The following is a 24,976-nucleotide window of genomic DNA, read 5'->3' as shown; positions in this document are numbered from 1 at the left end:
GCTCGGATCATGATCCCCAGGTCCTGGGCTCCCTGCTCAGTGGAGACCCTGCTTCTCCCTCTGCCTGCTGCTCCCCCTACTCGTGCTCTCTCACTCTCGTTCTAGCTCAGATAGTTAAATAAAATCTTTGAAAAAAGAAAGAAAGAAAGAAAGGGAAGAAGTCCTGACTACTGTACTTCCTAATGACTGATAAAATGAAGGATAGTAAAATTCTTTCCTTGATGTTTGCTTCATTGGTTCATTTCTCTATATCATATCATTTCTTCTTGGCCCAGAGAATGAATGCATCCCCTGGTTCAAGGCTCACTGCCTACCCCTTTGCTTCCCTCTCTCTTCTCTATCTTCAACTGCTCTCCTCCTCCTGTTCTTTACTCTTAAACTAAAATGCACTAATTTCCAGCCCTTGTCTAACATATTCCGTCTTTATCTTTCCCTTTTCACCCGAACTACCCAAAGGGTTAGTTTATATCACTCTCTCTATATCCATACCTCCCATTTCCTTCTCTGCTTTCACATTCCACTCACTCTGGGTGTCCAGTGATTTCATTTTGGCGAGTGCAATTACATCTTTGGACCTCTCTTTTACATTTGACAATGTCTCTAACTTTGCTTCTCAAAGCTGTCTCTCTACCTAGGTTCCAAGATGAGACACTGCTTTATCTTAGTTCCCCCTAAAACCTTCATAGCCACTCCTTCTCTATTCTCCTATAGGTTCCTCTTCAATCCACTGCTTTTTATGCTACATACTCTTTTTGGGTCATCTACCTCATGATTTTCATTTTTATCATATGCTGATGACACGGAAATGAATTTCAAATATTTGCTATATATTCCAGGGGCATCTCAAATTCAACCTAATAAAAGCAGAACTTATCTTATTTCCAAATCTGTCTCTGCTGTATTCCCTATCTCATCTTATACTGCCACGGTTTCGAACAGATGTGAGTCTAAAGTCTTAAGAACCATTTTTGTTTTCTTTACCTCCCAACAACTTGTTGGTCTTCCAAAATATTTATTGAGTCTATTTTCTCCTTATAGTAGACACTGATGGCCATCTGTCCAACAAACGCTCTCCCCACCTTCTTTTAACAGAATTCCAGTTTTGCAGGTATCCACATGATTGTGTAAAGCTATGTGCTTGAGGGAAAACTGGCATCAGTCTTTGTCCCAATTACAAAGGATGAGTCTTGATTTGTCTTTTTTATGCCAATCATGATAATTCTTGTCGAAGAAAAACTCAAAAATGTTTAGGTAGTTATCTACATATAAATATTTGCCTCATATATAAGGGATACTCACTAAGTTATCGCCAATGAACAAAGATGAAACAACAGGAATTATGGGGTGAGGGAAGAAAAAAACCTCACAGACATTCTGGGAACATTAAATCTTGTTTTATATTCTGGATAAACCAATTAGCCTGCAATTGCTTTTGTTCATTCTACAGCTGCATTTTGCAAAATCCTTTTACCCTCTCTACCTTCTACTATCTCTGCAGGTACCATGTTTTCTGGGATACCAGAACTAGGATACTCCTAACCCCTGTTACACACCACACGTATTAGAAACCCTTTGTTTGTTTGGGAGGCACACACACACACACACAGAGCATTCCATGTTAGCTGCTAGATTATGCTTTCACTAGTTGTATGGTTTGGGGAGTGGTATATGCATCACATGCCAAATGTAGACCTGTTTGGGTATGGTGGATGGTTTTATTTATTCATTTATTTATTTATTTATTTATTTTAAAGATTTTATTTATTTATTTGACAGAAATCACAAGTAGGCAGAGAGAGGGAGAAGCAGGCTCCCTGCTGAGCAAAGAGCCCGATGCAGGGCTTGATCCCAGGACCCTGAAATCATGACCTGAGCCGAAGGCAGAGGCTTAACCCTCTGAGCCACTCAGGAGCCCCATGGTGGATGTTTTTAAAAGGGAAGGAAAGGACATATTCATTGCATCTGATTAGTTGTGATTAAGGAACCTTGGTGATCTGCTATTCTAGAGGTTAGATTTTCTCATATACATCATTTCTGAAGTGCATGGTTACTAAAGTTGAACTCCTACAACTGGAGAGAGACTCTCTTAAGGAGACACAAGCTAGATCTGTCATTTATTTAGCATATTACTCAACTGTTATAAAGTGCTTCATCATAGCCTTGTTAATAGATGCTTGCCTCAGGCAAGTAATAATTTACTGGGCAAGGTATAAAGGTTCTCATTTTATTCATTTCCTACTATATATTTTGTATGGTGGAAAACAACTTAGAGAGCTTTCAATTCCCTCCTAACTTTTTATTTTGAAAAATTTCAAGTACAGCAGAAACTCGTCATACCCTTCATCTAGAATCATCATTAACATTTTGCCATATATGCTCTTTCTTTTCTTCCCCTCTACCTCTCCCCAATATGAACACACACACACTCACACACACACACTCACACACACACACACACACACACACTCACACACACACACATAATTTCTTATAGCTAAACAGCCTGAAAATAAGTTGTAGATACCACCCCTTTACCCTGCTACATGTTACCTCCTAAGAATAAAGACATTTTCCTACATAGCCACAATATTGTTGTCATACGGAATTTAGCCTTGGTACAATAAACATATCTAATATATAGTATATATTCAAATTTCCCTAATTGTCCTAATTCTGATTTAGCTCTTTTCTCACTGGGATCTTATTAAGAATCATGCATTGTACTTAGTTATGTTTCCCTAGTCTTCTTTTCTCTAAAACAGTCTCTCCGCTTTTTAAAAAACTTTCATGACATTGTTATTTCTGAAGAATTCAGACCCATCATTTTATAAAATGTCCCATAGTGTATATCTGTTGCCTTATGGTTGAATTCAGGTTAAACATGTTTGGCAAGAATATCACATGAGGTATTTTCTTCTTAGTACCAAGAATGAAAAAGTTGTTCCATTATCGGTGATGTTAAGTATGATCAATTCTCTCTCTCTGTATCTCTCTGTCTCTCTCTGTCTCTCTCTCCTCCTTTTAGTGCACTTCTCAAGTGAATCATTTATTATGGGATCCTCATAGAGATGAGACCAATATCTCCATTTATTGAGCATTTAGTAAAGTAAAATGAAGAATAAGATATTTATTTTTAAAAATACTTTTAAAATAAAATGGTCAGGTTTCAATTACCTGGATATTTTCATTAAAACGTTTATAACATCTTAGGAACAGAATTATCTGCACAGTTGTCTCAAATCTGCAATTCTCTTTGTTCATACAGATCTAGCCAGCTAATGGCATCTATTATCTCCAATTTGCAAATCAGCACAAAATTTAAATGACTTAAAAACAACACAATAGAGTGGAAAAAAAGAGATTAATCAAGAGCCTATAGTCGTTAAACTTGTCTAATGACCTTAAGCAAATCATGTGTTCTTCCTGGGCCTCAGTTTTCTCTTCTGTGTAATGGAAAAATCAGGTCTTTAGTGTCTCTAAACTTCTATTTTTTTTTTTAAGATTACTTATTTATTTGAGAGAGAGAGAGACAAAGAGCATGAGCAGGGGGAGGAGCAGAGGCGAAGGAGGGGGAGAAGCAGGCTCCCCTGCTGAGCCGGGAGCCCCATGCAGGGTTCAGTCCTGGGACTTCAGGATCATGACTTGAGCTGAAGGCGGATGCTTAACCAACTGAACCACCCAGGTGCCCCTAAACTTCTATCATTTTATCCTTTTTTTTTAAGACTTTATTTATTTATTTGACAGAGGGAGAGAGAGAGAGAGAGAGAGAGAGAGAGATCACAAGCAGGCAGAGAGGCAGGCAGAGAGGCAGGCAGAGGGAGATGAGGAAGCAGGCTCCCCTCCAAGCAGAAAGCCTGATGCGGGGCTTGATTCCAAGACCCCAAGATCATGACCCGAGCTGAAGGCAGAGGATTTAACCCACTGAGCCACCCAGGTGCCCCAACTTCTATCATTTTAAAGGTTTATTTATATCTGTAGTTAACTGCCATACACTCTGACTGTTTGACTCATAATTACAAATGCTTATGCCTTGTGCATGATCAAGTTAACTTATTTTATTTATTTATTTAATTTTTTAGGAATAAGAAGGAGCTCTGGGAATTATCTTTTAAGCCTCCCACACGAATAGGGAAACACATCCTATTGGTGGCCATCTGGATTGTGCTTGAACACTTTAGGTGATGTGGTAGTAACCCTGTGAGGTAATGTGTCTGTGTGTGAGCTCCGAAGTTATGCCTCAGCCATTTTTAGATCCTTCCTGATGATCCATGACATTCTCACACTCACTGTCTTAATCTGTTCAGGCGGCTACATCGAAATACCATACACTGGGTGGCTTTTAAACAATAGAAATTAATTTCTCACAGTTCTGGAGGCTGGGAAGTCCAAGATCAGGCACCAGGGTAGCTGCGGCCTGATGAGAGCTCTCCTCATTCAAAGCTGTTTTACATTGTCTCCTCACACAGGGGAGAAAAGGGATCTTTCTCAGGTCTCTTTTATAAGGGCATCAATCACATTCCATACAGAAAGCAGCACCCTCATGACCTAATCGCCTCCCCAAAACCCCACTTCCTAATACCACCACATTAGGCATTAGGATTTTAACAAGAATTTTGCGGGGCAGGGCGCCTGGGTAGCTCAGTGGATTAAGCCTCTGCCTTCCTCTCAGGTTATGATTTTAGGGCCCTGGGATCGCGCCCCCAACAGGCTCTCTGCTCAGCAGGGAGCCTGCTTCCTGCTCTCTCTCCGCCTGCCTCTCTGCCTACTGTGATCTCTGTCTGTCAAATAAATAGATAAAATAAATTAAAAATAAGAATTTTGCGGGGGAGAGGAGGAATACAAATATTCAGCCTGTAGCACTTACCTTCTCTTGACCTCAGATGTCCCTTCCTTCACTCTTCAGCAATGCACCTGTGAGTCTATACCTAGAATTCACAGCTCAGCTCTTCTCTGCCTCCGAGATCCAGGTATTTGGTCTTCTCTCCTTTGACCGTCACTTTCACCTTCCTCATTGCTCTTGAATAACGCTGGGATGTAAAATCCCTGGACACTCTCCTTCCTCCCTATCTAGCCTACCAATTCCTTACGACTATATTTATCTTCTACCCAGCCTGGGCAATCACTTCAGCATTGCCCTTACAACTTCTTCAACACCCACAGCATTTCTAATTTTACCAGGTGTACTTGAACATTTATTTATATGCGAACTACTGCACAACATACTTGCATAATATAGAACAGCTGTGCAGAGAAACAAAAAATCAACTTGTGAAGAATGCCCTAAGGTGAGTGTATACTTTTTAGAATAAAAATCTGTATTTAACTATATTGGTGATGTAACCAAGCAAATACTACTGACCAAATTGTATATTATTCATGTAGGGTAATAATGGCAACACTTCCGGGTGAAAATGAGACACTTGCCAACTTGCTAATGGGAGACTGAAAATATTGCACATGTAATCTCAAAGATCTTAAGACATTGAGAGCTGCAAACATATGAGGTCAAATATTTCTTCTGATGTGTAGTGATGTGCTATGGTTTACGTTAGAGATGGAATATAATGATTGTAGATCACAAAATATGCCCTAAGGGTTTGGGTGGTTTTTTATTGTATTTTTCAAGAATAAATAAGTATATCATATTTCAGAACAACATGCTTTTAATGCTAATGTAAATCATAGGTGCCTTTCTTCATATTTTGCTCCCAATAGATTTCTTTGCAAGGTCTTAATGTAAATAGTTATATTTAGAAATCAGAATAAAATACTGGCACTGGAAGGACTCTTAGAGATCATTCATTCTGTGAGAGAACCGAAGCCCAAAGGGGCAAGAACATTTTTTCAAATCTTTTAGCTCTGATGATTGAGCCAGATATAGAGCCTGGCTTCCAAGTCTAGCTATTTTCTGGATGATTTTTTAGCTGTTTATCTGGGAACTTTGGAGTCTCTGGAGGTGTGTTAAAACTACCTTGGAGAAGACAGTTGATCATTCCTCATCTTCAGTTAGAACTATACTACTTTTGAATGTTTTATATTTTGCAGTTCTCCTTAAAAATTTAAACTAAAGAATTCTAGTGTTAAAACACACATACTTAAAAATATTGAAAACTATGCCTTATCCATCCAAATGGTGTTTGAATTTTTTTCTCTGTAGCAATTACTCAATACTAGTATGAATTATAAATTATATATATTTCACATATTTTTATTTAAATTGGTTCTTTAAGGAAATGCATCATAAATGTTGCTACAGATAAAGATGGAGATGTAGGGGCACCTGGGTGGCTCAGTGGGTTAAAGCCTCAGCCCTCGGCTCAGGTCATGATCCCAGAGTCCTGGGATTAAGCCCCACATTGGGCTCTCTGCTCAGCAGGGAGTCTGCTTTCTCCTCTCTCTCTCTCTGCCTCTCCACCTACTTGTAATCTCTGTCTGTCAAATAAATAAATAAACAAATCTTAAAACAAAATGGAGATGTAGATAAACTGAATAAAATCCTTTCTTTTGCTATCTTCACAATCAAAAGGCTTCTTCTTGACTTTGCCGGCATGCTACCTAGCTATTTCAAGATGAAGAGAAACAAAATATGGTAGGTGCCATGAGAAGAAAAAAAAAATAAGCAAGTTTTGGTTTCGAAAACTCACCCTGCACTCACCTCGTGGGAGCCTGATGTATTGTTGTACATAAGTGGCTAGAAGCCTATGATATTCATACATTATGTAGCAGGAACATTTATTTTCACAGCTCTATTCTTTCTCAAGAATTTCTTCTCTGGGAATACAAATGTTGATTGATATCTAATTAATTACACACATTTTCCTCAGTTTTCTTGCATATTGCTATTAATAGTAACAGATAGCTTTCTAGCATTATGGTGACTCTAGCTATCCATGTCTTCCTAGAGTCATGGATTGGTATATATTTTAGTCCCTGTAGGCTTTCTGGCTTTCTAATTAACTGATATTTTCAGTTGATTTAGATTATTGGTGCCTGAAAATTTTCATTGATCATTTTATCTCTCCTTAATTCTACAGAGGATTTAATTGTCAAAATAAAGTTGAGTAGACTGTTAAGAAAACAAATTCCCAGTAAGAATATGTCTTGAAGGGGCGCCTGGGTGGCTCAGTGGGTTAAGCCGCTGCCTTCGGCTCAGGTCATGATCTCGGGGTCCTGGGGTCGAGTCCCTCATCGGGGGCTCTCTGCTCAGCAGGGAGCCTGCTTCCTCCTCTCTGCCTCTCTGCCTACTTGTGATCTCTCTCTGTCAAATAAATAAATAAAATCTTAAAAAAAAAAAAAAAAAGAATATGTCTTGAAGTGGTTGTTTTCCCCATTGGGACATACTCAGTTTGCACAGTGATAATTCACAAACATTTTGGATTCCAGTTATGAGCGTCTCTCCTTTTAGAGCAGTTAAGTTCTATGAAAACAGAAGCCTATTTCAAAAATACCAGGAGCGGAAAACTGAGATCTTCTTTGCGCCCCGACAGCTGCACCCCACAGCTCTGCAGCCGTCACCATGCCACAAAATGAATATACTGAGTTACACCGGAAGCGCTATGGCTATCGTTTGGATTACCATGAGAAAAAGAGAAAGAAAGAAGGTCCAGAGGCTCATGAACGTTCAAAGAAGGCAAAAAAGATGATGGGTTTGAAAGCTAAGCTCTACCATAAACAGCGCCATGCTGAGAAAATACAGATGAAAAAGACTATCAAGATGCATGAAAAGAGAAACACCAAACAAAAGAATGATGAAAAGACTCCACAAGGAGCAGTACCTGCGTATCTACTGGACAGGGAGGGACAGTCTCGAGCTAAAGTACTTTCTAATATGAGTAAACAAAAACGAAAAGAGAAAGCAGGAAAATGGGAAGTTCCTTTACCCAAAGTTTGTGCCCAGGGAGAAACAGAAGTATTAAAAGTTATTCGAACAGGAAAGAGAAAGAAGAAAGCATGGAAAAGAATGGTCACTAAAGTCTGCTTTGTTGGAGATGGCTTTACTCGAAAACCACCTAAATATGAAAGATTCATTAGGCCAGTGGGCTTACGTTTCAAAAAGGCCCATGTAACACATCCTGAATTGAAAGCCACCTTTTGCCTGCCAATACTTGGTGTAAAAAAAAAATCCTTCATCCCCACTATATACAACTTTGGGTGTTATTACCAAAGGTACTGTAATGGAGGTGAACGTGAGCGAGTTGGGCCTTGTGACACAAGGAGGCAAAGTTATTTGGGGAAAATATGCCCATGTTACCAACAATCCTGAAAATGATGGATGCATAAATGCAGTCCTGCTGGTTTGACAGCAGTTTGAGACAAGTAATTCCTTATAATTACTGAAGACTACACACCAATCAGGAAAACAACCATTCCTGTGATGGTTCTGAATACTACCAAACAGCCTTACGTATCTGCAGTCATCAAGAGAAGCATTTATTCTATTGTGAAAAACATTAAAATAGACATTTATTTAAAAAAAAATACCAGGAGCATGAATTTTACACTTAAAATTTTTTAACTTTCACAGAAAATTGAGATTATCTGAGCTATAATTTGACTCCTTTGACACCTAAAGAGATGTATATAACTTTCCTCAATCTAGCTGTTTTTCTTCACTTTCTGTGGTGATGTGGTTATGATATTAAAAACCAAAGGCGTGGATGAAACTCTGGCACTGATGTTTCTAAACTAATCCAGCATGAGAAGAAAAGTGATTAGAAAGAAGACAGTACCCAATGGAAGATGGATAAGCTATTTCTAGAAACTACCATCACTATGGAAAAAAAAAACAAAACCTAATTGCTTTCCTCCCCTTTTTGGATATTCGCACAAGTTCAAGAAGGACAAAGTGTGAAGAAACTTTGTCTTACCGCTACTTATAATGGCTTCTTTCCTGAAACTGCTGAGAGCTTTCAATTTCCAAAGCAAAAAAATTTTTGAGGTGTGTTTATTTTTAGAGAGAGAGTGCACACGCTATTGAGGGGTGAGGTGGGGGTGGGGAAGGGCATAGGAAGAGAGAGAATCTTAAGCAGGCTCCATGCCCAGAGTGGAGTCCAATGCAAGGCTTGATTTCATAACCATGAGATCATGACCTGAGCTGAAATCGAGAGTTGGACACTTAACTGACTGAACCACCCAGATGCCCCTCCAGAGTAGATTTTTAAGATAATAGACTAATATGCTTATGAAAGAAAAGATGAAAGTGTTTTTCTGTTCATGAATGATTAGATCAGCAACTTACTATTGATTTAGTAGGTATTATGGAATTATTATTATGTGACAGGCACTGAGCTAGATAAAAACAACTAATGGAGAGTTTTTGCCCTGGATGGGCTTGCATATTAATTCTAATATGATGTAAATAATAATAGACAGCAAGAAAAATTACTATATGAGTCCTAGGAGAAGGAATGCCCCTAAATATAGATGGTCCCCAACTTACAATGATTCAACTTATGATTTTTTTCAACTTTAAAATGATGATATTCGTTCAGTAGAAACCATACCTTGAATTTTGAATTTTATTCTTTTCCTGGACTAGCAACATGTGATACAATACTTTCTCTCTCTTGATGCTGGGCAGTGACAAAGAATCACAGCTCCCAGTCAGCCGCAATCAGGAGAGTAAACAACCAATATACTTACAACCATCTGTATCCATATAATCACTCTGGTTTTCACTTTCAGTATAGTATTCAATAAATTACATGAGCTATTCAACACTTTATAATGAAATGAGCTTTGCCCAACTGTAGGCTAATGTAAGTGTTCTGAGCATGTTTAAGGTAGGCTAATCTAAGCTATGATGTTCAGTAGGTTTATTAAGTACATCTTGACTTACGGTGTTTTCAACTTATAACAGGTTTATTGGGATGTAGTCCCATTGTCAGCTGAGGAAGATCTGTATCACCCTGTACCATTTAGGGGCTTTGCAAAATTTGTTTTAAGCCAGTTCTACCAAAACTTACATTAGGCTAGCAATTTATATGGGTATGGCAGGTATATATCTATTCTTAAGTTCTATGAAGTTCAATATAACAAACCAATAGTAGTACATCATGAGACCTGATAATGTTTGTGCTGATGGTGGAGAGCCTCAGAATTGTCCAAGCGACTGTTCTCTATGGCGTTCTTCCAGTTCTTCCAGTTTATTCCAGTTCTTCCAATTATTAATTGAATTAGCAGAACAGTGCACTTAGTTTTTTTCAGTCTTGGTGTCCTTATATATAAAATTAAGCTAAAAATAATGTCTTCCTTGTTGCTATGAGAATAAATTGAACAAATATATGAAAGCACTCTGTAAAATTTAAAGTCTAATAAAAAGTTACTTTTTTTTTTTATATAGCAAACACACAACAGTGTCCATTCACCAACATGGAAACAGTACTATTGTAGCCAAAGTACTAACCTTTCAGAGGAATGCTTGTCAAGTTTTCAGAATTCCTAGTAGAAAATGATTGCAATTCTGTGAGTGTTACTGGTGGATATTACCCTATAGCTAGTTAATATTTTTAAGTAATGATTATTGGATTTTGTGGAAGGAAATAGGGGGTTACCAATTATATAAAATGTATATAAAACTGGATTGATAAACCAAAAAGGCAAACTAAATGAGAATCATCTCCATAATCATATGACAAAATAATAGAAACTTACCACCTAAAAGGAAAGGAATTGTATTGGTTGGGATATTCTTGGTTACAAATATCAGAAGACCCAGTAAACACGGATTTAAGTTAAGGGTGTTTACTGTTTATTTCTATGTCACTAGAGTCTAGTTGTCGGCAATCCCAGAGTTTATTCAGTGACTCGACAGTATTAGAGTTCGGAAAACAACAGCAGCAATAACAACAGCCAAACAATCTCAGGGCTTGGTTCGGCATCTTTGGCATTATCTTCATCTTCTGTCACGCTGCCGCCTCACGAGCAGCCAGTCATAACACGTTTATTTCAACTCCAAACATCAGGCCCTTACATCCCTATTTTAGACAGAAAGAATAGGAACTTGCCGAGAAAACCTCCTTAAATACCTACCCCTTTGCAAGAAACCAAGATATTACCCAGAATGCCCGTGGACATTCCCCTCTGACATCTGATTGGCCAGAACTGGGTCATATGACCACCCCCTGCTGCTGAGAACACGAATATCCAGCAAAAGAGGGCCTCGCTGTACCATGAGAGTCTTAGACCGATCATGTTTCATTTCCTGGGGCTAGGCACAGCGTGGCCAAAGAAAGTCAGCATTTCATCAATTAGAATAAAGGAGGATGGGAAAAGATTGTGGGAAAAACTCCCTGACGGTGTCCCTCTGAGATATCTGAATGTATGTATACAACTAATTCATGAGCTACTCCATGTACAAAGGAAGTATCATCCTTGTCTTTTAGAAGAGAGATTCTGAAAACCGTAGACTGAATTGTAAGGTTCTGGTAAAGAAAGGCCAGAAGGTCAGCAAATACAATATTATATATTATAGCAAAAAATGTCAAATTAAAAGCCAATTGCCTCTATCCCCTCTGAAGCACATCGAATCTATGACTCAGTGGTTGCTTTCTCTCTTGTGAAGTACTGATCCTCTGAAATGATTATTTTAATGTTTTAGCCAACAAGTTCTTTTCCATCCAAGTATGAATTCTGTGATTAATCACAAGATATATAGCTCTTGTCAAGTTATCTGCTTTTTCTCTTAAGCCATTTAAAAATTAGTTTCTTAACTGAGGCCGGGCTTTGATAATATAAACAGAAACTCTTAAGAACCAACTCCTGCTTGCTAACTCAAATGAGAGCTATTGCAATTTGCCCTCTTTCCATGTTATAGCTTACTGATAGCTGACTTTATATCATTCTAGGTTTCATTAAAGCTAGGTCTAAGTTGTAACAAATTGCTTTTTGTAAGTGCCATCTTTTCAACCCCCACTAGATCTAGCCAGAGGCACACTATTTCATGATCCCACTGAATATCCTTTTATAGGGGCATCTGGGGGGCTCAGTGGGTTAAGCCTCTGCCTTTGGCTCAGGGTCCTGGGATCCAGCCCCACATGGGGCTCTCTGCTCAGCAGGGAGCCTGCTTCCCTCCGTCTCTCTGCCTGCTTATGTGTGATCTCTCTCTCTCTGTCAAATAAATAAATAAAATCTTAAAAAAAAAATCCTCTTAGAAGGAACCTTAGTTTCAAAAGGAACATTAGCCAAGGACAGCCTAGAAAGGTGATGACAATGTGTATTAATTCAGACTTTGGATCCCTACTAAATTTTAAAAAGTGATCAAGTCCTCGGGCTTATTTCTTTGGCACTTAAAATAAGAAATCTTGCTTTTTCCTCCTTCACAGTTTAAGTAAATTACAAGAGTATTTTTGTCATCCTAGATATCAGATAAAACGAGCCCACTGGCCAAAAAAAAAAAAAAAAAAATCCAAAAGAATAATTCAAACAATTAAACTTATTCCCCACCCTCTCTTCCCTTTTAGCTTACACCATCTCTCAGTCTGGTTTCAGATATTAGTAAGTAATGGAATAATATACAGGAAATTAATAACCCCTCCCCTGCCCTGTAAATCAGAAAAGTCATTTACAGGAGCTGAGTGAATGGAGGGAGAGGTGTGCGGCGAGGGAATTGAACCTTAATGGCCCCTCAAGAGCTATCACCGTCTATCTCTCTACCACTCTATCTCTTTCTCTCTCCCTTCCACCCCATCTTTCCCAATATCTTTCCTCTCACCATCCCTCTTCTCTTCTTTCTCTTTCAGTCTTTCTCTCCCCCTACCTCTCTCTGATTGATCTCTCAGGCCTCAGGACTGTTGTCTTACTAAGTGGTGACCTGTCTATTTTTTAAATTTATTTTTATTTTTTATGAAATTTTTTATTTTAATTTCAGTATAGTTAACGTGCAGTATTATATTTATATAGTTTCAGGGGTCTAATATAGTGAGTGGTCTGTGTATTTTAAACATCGAATGAAAAATTCTTCCGAGTACCTAAGTCATTCCTTGAGGTAAACTTTACTTTTTTTAGACAGTGGAGTATTTTATGATTGGTCCTCCCCAGTGGCCCCTGTTTTTTCTCTGTAGTTTCCTACAAGTTGTTAATTTGTGGTTCAGTTCTATATGACTTACGAAAGAAGTCAGAGTCATGGAAAAAAAATCAAGATTAGTAAGTAAGAGATTCATCAAAACGCTTCTTTAGAATGTATTTACTACTTATATTCAAATATGGCTTCTGTGGTAAACTGAGTATTTACAAGACTTCAAGCAAAAAAATGGATATTTCTATCAAGTTTTTAAGCAAAAGATATGAAGAGTCATAATTCTTCTCTTTCTACTTTCTGCTACCTCCTTTCCTTCTTTTAACTTCAAAGATACCAGTTTCCTTCTCAAGATACCCAAGAGATCATCTAAACTATTTAAACCTTGATTGTACATTACAATCACTGTGGGAACCTCAAAAAATACGGACATTTGAGTCTTTCCAGAAAATGATGTCATTTATCTGAAGTAAGCCCTAGACGTCAAGATTCTTTTAAATGTCCCAGGTGATTATAATATATAACCACAGTTGAGAGCCACTAATAGTTATGGAAAAACTTATAAAACAAAGATGGAAAATTGTGTTTGGTGGATGACAGTTCACTTTGTGAAGGACTGTACAAGTTGGGCTCTAAGTTTGACTGCTGTGATAGAGATCCCAAATAACCATGGGTTAAATACAATAAAAGTTATTTTTATTTTATATTACAGACTGAGCTTATGGGCATCTTTGCTCTGAAAAGTTGTCAGAGATCCAGGGTCCTTTTATCTTGTTCTTTGCTGTCATTCACATAGTACAGAACAACTCACAACTATGTCCATATTCTAGTTACTAAGAGGGTACACTCTCCTTTTAAGGAAAAACCTAGAGATTGCACATGTCACTTCTACTCCCATCTTACTGGCCAGCACTTAGTCACAAGGTCACATCTCATTGCAAGGAAAGCAAGAAAAGATAGCCTTTTTTTTTTTTTCACTTTTTTTTTAAATTAATTTTTTATTTTTTATAAACATATATTTTTATCCCCAGGGGTACAGGTCTGTGAATCACCAGGTTTACACACTTCACAGCACTCACCAAAGCACATACCCTCCCCAATGTCCATAAACCTTTTTTTTTTTTTTTTTTTTTTTTTTAAAGAAAAGGTAGGGACACCTGGGTGGCTCAGTGGGTTAATCGTCTGTCTGCCTTCAGCTCAGATCTTGATGCTAAGGTCCTGAGATTGAGCCCCACATCCGGCTCCCTGCTCAGGGGAGAGCTTGCTTCTCCCTCTCCCTTTGCTGCTCCCTCTGCTTGTGATCTCTCTCTCTTTCTCTGTCAAATAGATAAAATCTTTCAAAAAATAAAATAAAGAAATGGTGACCTTTAACGTGAGCAATGATGTGCCCTGATAAAACTTGGGGCTTCTATTATCCTGAGAAAGGAGGATGAATTATTGGAGTAAAACTGGCATTCTTTGCCACAAATATCTTCATGTATTTCCAAGGCAAAGTTCCAGAGGTCCTGAAGAGGATGCGCTCAGCAGGAGGAAAGGGATGGTAGAAGAGAGAGAGAACTCTGTGGTTAGGAAGAGTGATTTCAGTGTTGAAGATGTTACAATAGGAGTCGGCCAGGAACTGGCTTGGGTGAGTCAAGTAATGATAGATGAGATTTTCAGAATAGAGGAGGTGTAGGAAGCACAGGGCTACAAGTCTCACATGTGGAAACCACTGGTACCAAAGGCTGTTGTCACTTGATCCTGCACCGTGGATGCTATTGCTTTTCCTATCCTATGTATTTTATAACTAAAGCAAAATAGGGCTATTTTTTGGTCATATTCTGATACCTGGATGGGCTTAAGAAGTCAAGATTTTTACACCTTAGAATTGCAAAACTTAGTGTTGGGTGAAGGATTTATACTTTTCTTTCAAATACAGGCCACTACTGGTGGGCATAGAACCCAGGTTGTGTTGATTGCTAACGTGATTTATGGCAGTCCCTGTGTGTTCAGCTACATTCCATGACCTATTTTCCTCTGCCTTGATAAAATCACTCTATTCTATGTCAAGTCCTTTTAATCCTTTTATGGAATCAAGTATGAAACAATTTCCAGTGCATTCAACTCAGACTTTCTTTGCTCCATGTTTATGCCCCAAAGACTGAATAATACATTAAGAAGTTGAAAAATTGGGGGGCACCTGGGTGGTTCAGTGGGTTAAGCCTCTGCCTTCAGCTCGGGTCATGATCCCAGGGTCCTGGGATCGAGCCCCACATCAGGCTCTCTGCTTGGTGGGGAGCCTGCTTCTTTCTCTCTCTCTCTGTCTGCCTCTCTGCCTACATGTAATCTCTGTCTGTCAAATAAATAAATAAAATCTTAAAAAAAAAAAGAAGAAGTTGAAAAATTGGGAGCTGTTGCTTTGTGCACAGGACAAAGTAATTTTTTTGTCCAGGTTTTCAGCCTGGCCTCAGATAAACCCTCCCCCCGCCCTTTTTTATACATAAACTTTAGGCTTCCAAAATCATTTCAGATTGCAATTAATAATTTATATCCCTAACTATCGGGCACATGAAGGGATAATTGTACATAGAAGAAAGAATGGTAATGAAATAGTTATGAGGGAAAGTAGTATCACAAAAATAAATAAATAAACAAATAAATAAGTGGGTCTTAGAAAGGATTGGAAGTTTAGCCTGTCTATGCATCTATTCATTTATCCATCCATTTGTTTATCCATTAATCCAGCTATCCATGCATCCATCCATTATTCCATTCAAAAATCGTGTAAACTGCCAGTCTTTTTAGAACTCACTAAAATTCAAAGATATTAGACAATGTCTCCAGTTCTTTTTTTTTTTTTTTAAGATTTTATTTATTTATTTGACAGAGAGAGAGATCACAAGTAGGCAGAGGGGCAGGCAGAGAGAGAGAGAGGGAAGCAGGCTCCCCACTGAGCAGAGCCTGATGTGGGGCTCGATCCCAGGACCCTGAGATCACGACCTGAGCCGAAGGCAGAGGCTTAATCTACTGAGCCACCCAGGCACCCTGATGTTTCCAGTTCTTGAGGACTTTATATGTCATGTTAAGCAGACTCAGTTTTGATGCATAGTCGAGAAGAAAGAAATGAAGGGAGGTTATGCATCAACTGCATTTTAACTAGTCTGGGAAGCTTTACATATATAATCTTATTATGATTGAGACTAAGGAAAACAAAGGCTAATATCACAGTTCAGTGGAAGAACATTGATGTATAAATAACTGTAAGCCCATGTCATTGGTGCTATAATAAACGTAGGAAACCAGATAAGGGACAGGCTGATTCTGCCTGAAATAGATGAGGAAAATTTCCTAGTGGAGCTCCAACTTCAGCTGGATCCTGCTGGATGATCAGGAGATATCCAGATAGGAAGGTGGGGGAGGCATTGTAGGTGAAAAGAACAGTGTGCACCAAAGTGTAGTGAGGTGAGGATCAAGGCAGATTTGGGCAATATTAAATGGTTAAGGGCTAAGAGGAAAAATTGGAGAGCTGGGTTGGAATTCTGTGTGCCAAGGAAAGGCATTTGAATTGTATTCTGTAATTAATGAGGAGCTATTGAAAATTAATAAGCATAGGAGTTACATGATTGGATTTATGTTTTAGAAAGGTGACAAGAAAATAAGGAAAGGGGGAAAAGACTACATTTACTCATTTTCACCTAGCAAATATTTATTGCGTTCTTACCATATGCCAGGTATCTTCTTGGGGCTGGGGATACAATATTACAATTGTCAAAAATTCTTGCCCTTCAAGTGGTGGAGGGAGACTGTCTATAGAGGAAAATGTCTAATCATTCAAGTAGTGATAAGTGCTATATTGAGAAAACACAACAAGGAAGGAACATAGATACAATCTTTGCAATTGGGTGACCACCTTTCCATATGTAACATGATCTCCCACTGAAAGAGATGAGAGAACAAACCTTGTGCATGTCTGCAGGAAGAGACTTCAGTGCAGAAGAAATAGCAAGTGCAAAGGCTTCTCTCTCATTGGAGAGCTCTGCAAGCCCCGAAATGACACAATAGAGGGATTTAAGACTTAAATTCCCGTATTTATATGAAAGGGGCACTTGGCCAAAGAAATACTGATCGTCTCTTATGTATCATTTCAAAACCTCTAGTCATTTGTCTATAAGGATTTGAGTTTCGCCAGAACATGATCTTATATAGATCATTGTGGGGCCAGCATTTTGGGCAGAGGTAATTAAGCTGTTTTCTGCTATCACTCAAGACTGGCAATTTTACATTTAAGCACTGAAGCCTTGTCATCATGCCAAAGCCAGGAGGATATTGTTCTTTTTCTCTTTTGTAGTTTAAAACCATACATTTCACTTTCATATGCTCTGTACTTGCATTTTATATGCAAAATGAATAAATGTAGTCTTTTCCCTCCTTTCCTTATTTTCTTGTCACCTTTCCAAAACATAAATTATATATTCAAGTACAGATGCATTTCATCTGCACACATGTAAGGGAACTTGCCCCAAATCTAAGAAATACAGTGGGGTGGGTGGCACGTGTGGAAAACCTTCAGCAAATAAGCAAGATGAGTGGAATTGGAAATGTGTCTGGCTGATGGTGATCTAGCTGAGTGCCTTGCACACACACACAGAGATGAACATGAAGCTAGAATCTGGAATGAGATCATTAGTGTATACCATTCTGGTACTGTAGTCAGACCACACACATATTTAATGCACTAAACCCACCTTGAAATGCCCCTCATCCCCAAGAGAACAAAGTACTAGAGAAAATAAAGGGGAGGGGAGGATGCTGAGTGATTCATAATGCTGTCAATGTCACAATCTACCCTGAACACCAGAATAAAGGTAATAGGGAAAGTTCTTCAGTGCTTGTTCAGCTGCCTGCCACCCAACTCTGTGGCAGAAAGGCAAGGAGAAAATAGATGTATCATTACAGAATGTATCAATAATGAATTATAGAGATGACTTGCATATAAGAAGTAATTCCCTATATCTATTTGAAATATCAGTCTTTAGGGTTGTATATTTGACCACTCAATGTAAAAAAAGTGGACAGTCTTAAATCATTTTTAAGATGATCGGTATATTAAGAATTAAATTAATAAACTGGTAAAAAAAATAGTGAAGACAAGAATTTAAGAGTGTCAAAAAAAAATAGAAGAGAGGTAATATTTTTCCCCGTGTTCAATAAATAAAATTGCCTTGGAATAAACACTATTTATAGCATACGTATAGGAACATCTCTGGAAGTCAAATTTTCTATCTGAATTTTAAGCATTATTTTTCAGCTCAGATGATTTCATGGTTTGGAGTAGAATATTTTTATTCCAAATCTAGATTCCTTTTACCTCCTAAAAATATTTCTTAAACTTTTCCAGCATTGCGCTACTTGGTTGTCGAGTTAAGAACTTATACAATTCAACCCACAGAGTGGCTATCAAACATTTATTTAGAGGTTAAACACATTCTATGTCCAAGGCTCCAACTGGGCAAGGGCTGAAAATGCAAACCGAGTAAAACCTAATGTGTGCTTACAAGGAGCATAGGAGGTGAAGTCAAAAATGTTAATACAATGAGGCAAAATATGTCAAGTAACCTACAGGCTCGAAGGAGAGACAGATAACCATGAGATAGAGAAATCAAGGAAGTCTTCAAGGAAAAGTGGCATTTCCTTGAAGATTTCAGTAGGCAGAAATAGATTGGTTTGAATGGGGTGGGAAAAGCAATTCAGGTTAAGACAGGGCCCATTTGAGAAGAGAGTTTCCTGTTTTGCTGTAGTGTGTATATGCACCTGGGAGTAGAGGGAGTAAAGGCAGAAAGGTGGGATGTCAACCCGAGGAGTCTGGACTCGATTCAGTCAGCAGTGGGGCTCTATCCAAATCACTGTGATATGATGTGACACGACATTGCTTAGTTTATGCCCCGATGCCCATGCTTTTGTACTCAGTCTCTTTCTCCTGCTGAAAGGGTGAGGCTGTTTCTCCAGCTCCTGGGGGAGAGATTGGTTCTGTACTACAGACATACTTGGAGGGCAGAGCACAGTAGGAGTCCTTTGGGTGTGTCCCTCCCCCCAACCCTGGAAACGTGTAGCTGCTGATTGTGGCCGCTGTGTGCTGGCCACTTGATGTCACTTGAACTCCTGAATATTTTCAGAAGCAAAAGAAAAAAACATCATCTTCCATAAATACAAGTTAAGTGCCTCCTACATGAACAGCGGCAGTTTTACCCTGCTCTAGATTGGTAGTAAAGTAGCACTCAAATCCAGAAGCTATATAAAAACTTTACCTCGTATCAGAATAGTAAAGGGCTAACGATGGTGCCCCTAGTAGATAGGCCATTTCCAATACTGCCTTTGAATGCTGTACTATTATATAATATCTTCTCAGCTAATTTTTTTTGAAGATCTAATTTAGGAAAAGCAGGAACAGTGTTAGGGGTTTAGGGAGATTCAGAAGTGAGAGCCATTCCTGAAAGACAGACATTCGTAGAAACTTTAACCTATAAATAATACACAACATTTAATGTGATATACAGATGAGTATATAAACTCCCAGGATGTTTTCTGCTTAGTTATGTTCAACAGACATGAATGTTGTTTAGACACCTTCTTACTGGGGGATCCATTCTGGGCTTCAGAGGCTAAGCTGCTGTGGTCTTTTGGGTCCCTGTAGTTTAAGTACAGATTTATTTCTTTTCTTTTCTTTTTTTTTTTTCATTTAAGTAATCTCTACACCCAACATGGTGCTTGAACTCACAACCTTGAGATCAAGAGTTGCATACTGTTCCAACTGAGCCAGACAGGTGCCCCAACCAAATACAGATTTTTAATGGTACCTAAAATGCTTCTTCACCTTGAGACTTTTTAAAGACAGAGAAACCTTAAATAAGATTGACTGAAACCATTGTAGAATGAGAACTTTACAGTAGAAACTTATTTGATAAGACCAAAAGCAGTAATGGATTAATTAATCCAAAAATTTGGTTAAAGTCTGGAAGCCTAAAAAACACAATAATAAAGCATGCATGATTCCTCATTTGACGATGTTTTGCTGTAGAGCCAAGGTCTTCGCCCCTACCCCTCAAGTGTAGATTTTTATTTTGGAGACTTTCTTGCATAAATCATATCCATAATGCATCTATTTCTAGTTTCAGTTAATTTAAGGTAAAGGTAGCATTTCTAAGGCAACCTAAATCTAGAACATGATAGGACTTTCCTAATTCCTGTTGCAATCTTTTACATACAACTATGGTAGTAGTCATTTATTTAAAAAAGTGACTTGGAACTGTTGAGTCCCAAGCATTCAATTTCATTTTCTGAATAACAACGACTCTCTTCTCTGCTCTTTTTGTTTGTCAATTTTCATATTTAATTAAAATATGCTTAATTTAATTAATTAAAATACTACAATCACAAGTCTAATTAACCCAAACATGTTTGGGAACAAACACTACTGACTTTTGGGTAGCAAAAGACAACAGAGTGGGAGCAGAAATCCTTGGGTACATTGGAGAGTAGTTACTGCCCTCAAGTGCTCAGCATGTTGTGCATAACAGAAAATTCAGTTTGCAGGGAAATGGAGAGCATCTGTGAATCCCACAAGTTAGTTGAGGGGAAGTAGTTGAGAGCTTGTATTCCATAAAGCTAGCTAAGCATTGGATTATGTGTGTTTAACTATCCACAATGTGCTATGTGATTCTGGATTAACATCACTGAAGAACTGGGCAAATACACACAGACAAACACATACCTAAGAGCAAAAATATTTTTATCAGGTGTGTATAAAGGAGATGTTAGTGCTGGCTCCATTATGAACTTCCATTTATTTACCTGTTGATATTCTTGGGTTCTATCCTGAATGTGCATGGGTACTGTAATATCTATGTATCGGACTTTTATATTAATTACAGAACTTTAAAATATCTCAGTAAAATACAGATATTGCTTACTTTGTAGGTTTTTGTAAGAATTAGTCAAACGATGTGTGTGGAATGTTTATCGCTGGGCTGATGGGTTTCAGCTCCCTCTATTCCTTTTGCTTTTAAATGTAATTGTCCAAAAATCAGACCATGAGTATAGAGTCTTCATCAAAAACTTATCGACCAGCTTGAAGGGGTTCCCTCCGGCTGACTTTGGAATAATCCATGCATCAAAATGAGAACAATGACAGGAATTGACTGAACACATTGAATTTTTAAAGTATCTGTGAACTCATACAGATTAGGAAATAAACTTAGGGAGAAAGGGAGAAGGGAAAGCCTTTCTTGGGAAGAAATGCCAATTATAAATGTAGCAGTTATAATAGAATAGGAAATTATCATTTTATAACCCATTGTAATTACAACTATTTAGTCAAAAATTATCAGGGGATGCTAAAATCACTGGGTAAAAAGAACATTAGGAAATAGGATATTCAAACAATTTCATCCCATAGATGAACCACAAAGGGAAAATGTACTTTTCATAATGCAGAAATCTGGTGAATATCACCTTCACCAAGAGACCACACTTAGTAACACCCATGAAGTACAAAACTGACATCATGAGGCTCCTTATTTGATGTACACAATGTCATCTCTGAAGTATTTCTGCCCTACCTCTCCAACTCCCAGTTTAACTTGAATCCAATTATGAGAAAGTAATCAAAGTGATCCAAATTGAGAAACATTCTGTAAAACAAAACATTATCAACAATAAAACATGCTCGTCGGTGTCCTAAAAGCAAGAGAAAGACTGGGAACTAATTTAGATTAAAACAGATTATTGAGATAATTGGGGGAATTTGACCTGTGAGATACATAATGGTATTGTATCAATGTTAAATTTTCATTTTTTTTTTTTAAGATTTTTATTTCATTTTTTGCCAGAGAGAGAGAACGCACACACATGAACAGGGGAGAGGGGCAGAGGGAGAAGAGACTCCCTGATGAGCACAGAGCCCACCATGAGGCAAGGTTCCAGGACCCTGAGACCAGGACTTGAGCTGAAGGCAGATGCTTAACAGATTGAGCCACCCAGAAGCCCCTTAAATTTTCATTCTTATGGTTATGTAAGAGAATGTTTTTACTCTTAGGTGTAATGTGTCAACAAAATAGTAATAACAATAAGAATAATGTGCATATCTATGTGTGTATATATAAAAATGTATATATTTATTTAATTTACATATATAAACAAATACATACATACACTGACAGGGAAAGCAAATGTGATAAAATATTAATAGTTAGGGAACCTAGATAAAGTTTATTTGGGTGTTCATTATACTCTTCTTAAGAACTTTCTGTAGGTCTGTAATTTTTCGAAATAAAAGCTGAGGGACGTAAAGGTATATCTAAAGCTCTAGGTAGTGCTCTTCCTAATTTGCTGACACAGAGATCTGTGTAATAGTGGACCATCCAGTGTAGACCGCACAATTGTTCTCTGTCACCCAGAACTAAGTTTGATTTGTGTGGTTCAGTCTTCCCATAGCGCTACCTATAACAAAACATGTAGAACTAAGGATTTTTCCCTTGCAGAATAAAGCAAAAGCAGATGCCGTATCTTTAAGTAGATTATATTTAGATTTTAATGAAACTTGTTAGCAGCAAGAGGCATAGAAAAGAGCAGTACTCCAGCAGGGCCTTCGAGGTTCTTGCTAAAATTCCCACCAGCTGTTAAAGTACGGTCCAAACCACAAGCCAGAACATTCACAGAGGAGAGAAGGTATAATAGAGAGGTTAAGGCTGACTTTCTCCCCGCAAGGTTGATGGAGACACATCCAACTCTTGAGCAGAATAATTGAGAATGACTGTCTTAGAGGTTGACCAAGTTTGTGTGTAGTCAGTCTCTTCTTGAAACTAAGAACTTACTATATTTGAGAGAATAATCCTCTCATGTTAATTTATCCTGGAGTCACAGGACCAAAGCACTAAGACCTGTGTATGATGGCAACAGAGCCACCTACTTCTGATGTGAAAGGATGGTCATATTTGCTTAAGCTAAGAGTGCGAAGACATTTTGAATACATGCAATAGAAGTCAGTGTTAGGAGAAATATAAAAACCAAAGAGCCAAAGTAGGCAGCCCATGGGAATTAGTAAACATGTGAGCTGTTGCTCCACTTACATTATTATATATGGGTTTTGTGACCCTGGGATCAGGGTCCTGTAGGAATCACAAACATTCTAAAGAATATAAAACATCAAAAAATATATGATTTAATTATTTAAATATGGTAATACATGGGATAACAATGTCTAAACTTCTCAAGTACTTATAATGTGTTCTAAGTATCCCATCGCATTTACTTCAATTCTATGACTTAGGAGGGCGACTATTCCCATATTACAAATGGGGAAATGAAGGCACAGGACAGTTAAATAATCTACCCAAGGCAGAACTGGGGTTTGAAACCAGGCAGGTGCCCTTAACCATTGCTCTGTGCTGGAATGTCATTAACCATAACAATCATCTTTTTGGAAACTATTTACTGGCATGGCAAAATGTTAAAAAAAATTAAAAAGACTGGTCAGTCAGTATGTGCAGTATGTTTTAAAAACATGAAGATTAGGGGCACCTGGGTGGCTCAGTGGGTTAAAGCCTCTGCCTTCGGCTCAGGTCATGATCCCAGCATCCTGGGATCAAGGCCCATATCGCATCGGGCTCTCTGTTCAGCGGGGAGCCTGCTTCCCCTTCCCTCTCTGCCTGTCTCTCTGCCTACTTGTTATCTCTGTCTGTTGAATAAATTAAAAACAAAAACAGAAACAAAAATCTTTAAAAAAAAAACCATGAAGAATAAAGGATTGAGAAAGCGAGACTGAGAAACTGAAATTAAGAGCAGGCCCGATGGAGGAAAGCAGGATCAAGATGCAAGCAGCAATCTCTCAATGACAGTAATTGCTACTTTCTTCTTTCCATTTTCATGAAGTTTTCAACTTTCTGTAGCTTTTATAATTAAAAAAAAAAACAACCCACATGCTATATGTCAAAGAAATATCCTAGAAGTTTAAAAAACAGCCATGTTGAGTATTCATAGAAGCAGTCCTAATCCTTGACTCATTGTTTCTCCAGATTCATCATTTATGTACCACTTCCATAGTTTTTTACTATATGCATTTCACTCTGTTATTTGCTTAATAATCCTTTCAATTAACTCACTATTTCTACATGGTCTCCTAAGGCGTATCTATGAAATCGTGTTTTTTTTTTTAAACCATTCTATGGATTTTTAAAAATGTAAATTAAAGTAAACACAAAACTATTAAAATGTCTTGTGCCACCAGATATGAATCGTCCACTTTGGGAAAGAATATGCTCCTCCTCAGGGCACCTGGTTGGCTCAGTTGGTTGGGTGTCTGATTCTTGGTTGTGGTCTTAGGGTCTGGAATCAAGTCCTGCATCAGGCTCTGCACTCCATGTGCAGAGGACAAGTCTGCTTGTCCCTCTCTCTCTCCCCTTCTGTCCTGCCCACACTGTGTGCCTGCTCTCCCTCTCTCTCAAACAAATAAATAAATGCTCCACCTCTATTGGCTTTATTATCACTTAGGAGAAAGAGGTAGGTTCCTCGATCTACTAAAGCAGAATTGCAGAGAAAGGTCCTGGACACCTGCCTTTTAAACACATTCTCTAGGAAATTCTTGTGCAACATAATGTTTCAGAGCAATCGTGCTGTGGTTTCTTAAAAGGATGGATAATGGTCAAGGATTTGGTATTGAATCTGAGGTAATTAGAGAATTTAACAAGATAACCAGGTTGAAATCCAGAGCTGTACTAGACCACCCCAGGAAGTAGCTTGAGGAAAGTGTTCGAGATAACCTGGATGATGGTGGAGGGGAAAAGCTAATTATTGCAAAATAAATGAAATTCCTTCTTCCTTTTGTTACCAAGAATGACACCCCTAGAGAGTTGCTTTGTTGTCTTGTTTGAGTGATTCTTACTGCTGATAAATTTATCACAGAATGTGTTAAGGTAGCAGTGTGTGACA

At 38.2% G+C, this 24,976-nt stretch overlaps 1 protein-coding gene and 1 pseudogene across 1 annotated transcript in view; both read left to right on the top strand.

The window, feature by feature from the left end:
- Nucleotides 1-24,976, top strand: part of ATG10 (autophagy related 10) — a 316,831-nt gene that overhangs the window by 7,363 nt on the left and 284,492 nt on the right. The window lies entirely within an intron of this gene.
- LOC116585481 lies at nucleotides 7,402-8,311 on the top strand (annotated as a pseudogene).

Source organism: Mustela erminea, chromosome 3 (assembly GCF_009829155.1).
Source record: "Mustela erminea isolate mMusErm1 chromosome 3, mMusErm1.Pri, whole genome shotgun sequence".
Lineage (NCBI taxonomy): Eukaryota > Metazoa > Chordata > Mammalia > Carnivora > Mustelidae > Mustela > Mustela erminea.
The sequence above is the reverse complement of the archived record's forward strand: the minus strand, read 5'-3'. Positions and strand labels throughout refer to the sequence as shown.